The 2486-nt window shown below is 34.4% G+C and overlaps 1 long non-coding RNA gene across 1 annotated transcript; it reads right to left on the bottom strand.

Annotated features, from left to right (window-relative positions):
* Nucleotides 1-1710: 1710 nt before the first annotated feature.
* LOC122011492 lies at nt 1711-2260 on the bottom strand. Its single transcript, XR_006119955.1, has 3 exons — nt 2207-2260; nt 2018-2116; nt 1711-1936 (listed from the first exon to the last, which is right to left on the bottom strand). It is a non-coding gene; the product is annotated as an uncharacterized LOC122011492 (long non-coding RNA).
* Between the last annotated feature and the right edge of the window lie 226 nt (nt 2261-2486).

The raw sequence follows: 2486 nt of genomic DNA, 5'->3' as shown, positions 1-2486 counted from the left end.
GATGCTTCTTCCCCTTTCATTGTTGCTCACCAAAGTAGGAAGATGGCTCGATGCCTTCTTCTTCACTGCCGGCCATGTAGCAGATCCAGGCCATCATCAACTCCCTTGACACCTCTCTCGATGATAGCCCTGTCCGTGCTGATCCAACATAGATCTAAAGCCCACTTTTGGCTTAAATCTGACTACCTTCAGCGTAGATCCACTGTTGCTGCATATCGGACCTTCGAGCCTTGGTCGTACACTACTGTTTTGTTTCCAGCCTATGTGCTATTGTTATATCTCGATCTGTGTGCCACTGTTATATTTCAACCCGTGTGCTGTTGTTGTATTTTGAATGTGTGTTGTCGTCTCCAACTCTATGCTATCGCCTCCGGATCCATGCTGTATCCGATTTCGTGTCATCAGTCCCAGATCCAACTCCTCATTCAGCTCACATTAATCTATTCTTCCAGGTCATGACGACTCAATCAGTGTCACGATTAGCTCACTGATCTACCAGAGGCCGCCCCTTGAGCCAGGGTATGTCATCGTACTCACTCTTCATTCATTTCATTATTCTACTATTTATCCTGTTTCTTATATATTCATGGGATCTTCCTTGAACATCAGGGTGCTAGGGACTGAGGAAGCCCGGTCACTGTCTATAGGTAGCCTTGACCAGAGACCTTCTGACGACTTTGTCAACATAGAAGATGGCTCAGCATACTCTCCCCCTCCGAGTCATGGCGACTTGGTCAACATTCCCACCACATCATTCTAACAATTTCATCTTCTCAACTTTTGGACAAGATCAACTGTCAAAACTTATCAAAACTGACTTTTTCTCTTTAACTTTTTTTCTCTCTTTTCTCTTTTCTCTTTTCTCTTTTCTCTTTTCTCTTTTCCTCTTGTCTCTATCATGCAAACTCTTTTCTTTTCCTCTACTATATTATCTTTCTTCTCTTTTTTTCATGTATAACATGGTCCCGATATGGACATTATATCAGACCCTCGATGTTTAGGATTTAGCTGATTATTTGATAACATTTTAACACATCTGAATAAGATGAACATTATGTGAAAATCGATGATAGACTTCGGATATTATCCGAAGTAATAGGGAGATATTTACCGAAGTAGACGCACGTGAAGTAAAAGAGTTATTTTTTTACTTCGGCACATGATTACTGAAGTCTATCACCGGTTCAAAACCGGTTCAAAATCGGACCGGTTTTGAAGTAAAAAACCTTTATTACTTCATTAAGACCAGTAAAATTACCGAAGTAGTTGATGATATATTACTGCAGAGGTAACATTGTCTAACGAAGTTTAAAGAAGTTATGACTTCACAATTGTTTATATTATGGTGTAGTAAATAGTTAATATTACTTCTGCATATTTTAGCTTGATCGAAGTAATTGATATTGTAATACTTCATCGTAGTATAGAAGTAGGAAAACATATTTTACTACACTTCAACAATTTACGTTAACGTAGTAATACATACGAACGACTTCAACAATTTTAATCAGTGACAAAGTAAATAGTTTCTTTAACTACGACAATATTTAAATATACCGAAGTCATATGTATTGTATTACTTCATCATTTTTATTTATAGTATCGAAGTAGTTGACTATATTTTACTACAATACAAATTTAATTAACAAAAGTGTATATCGTAATATTTTGCTATAACACAATAATTTTCATCACCAAAATTGAACAAATATATCACAAATATCTGTCAAATACAATTCAAAAGTGTATTCATAAAAGAAATGTTTAAACATAATCCAAAAACTTTTGTATCCATAAATCTCTAAATACAATCTAAACTTTATCTCATAGCCTACACTTAGGCATCCACATAGAAATAGACAAATTCGCTCCATTCACTTCTGACTTCATCATACTGAGATTGATTGTAATACTGTTTGTTTTTTGATGCTGCAAACTGAATCATTAACAAAAATTTGAGGATCAATGAAAAATAACTTAATATTTTATAAAAAAATATTTCATAAAGAAAATTCACCTTTCTCTCCAATTGTGGATATTCATCTAAGACTATCTCTTTCATGTACCGCATCACACAATATCCACATTCAACACCACCATTTTGTTTAAGATTACCCTAATGAAATTGAAAATGTCATGCAAGAAGTCACAATCCAAATAATAAGAATTATTAATTGATGTCTAAATACATAGTCACAATACATACTGTCAATTGTTTAAAACCTGGTCCTTTTGAAATACCCCTTGATGTATTGTATATCTTGACCCCACTACATTGTAAAAATAGAAAATTAGTTTTTCAACTTATAATGAATTGAATGCATTCAAAATTAGCATAAGTTACGACTTACTTGGTCACAATAGTTTGCCAAGCATGATCTCGGTTCCTGTTACTCAAAGAGTCCAATAAATATATCATATTCTTATCTTCATTAATTATAGTCAAGATCCAATGGTACCTGCACAAAAAAAATATAACATTGACT

Source organism: Zingiber officinale, chromosome 1A, assembly GCF_018446385.1.
Source record: "Zingiber officinale cultivar Zhangliang chromosome 1A, Zo_v1.1, whole genome shotgun sequence".
Classification (NCBI taxonomy): domain Eukaryota; kingdom Viridiplantae; phylum Streptophyta; class Magnoliopsida; order Zingiberales; family Zingiberaceae; genus Zingiber; species Zingiber officinale.
The sequence above is the reverse complement of the archived record's forward strand: the minus strand, read 5'-3'. Positions and strand labels throughout refer to the sequence as shown.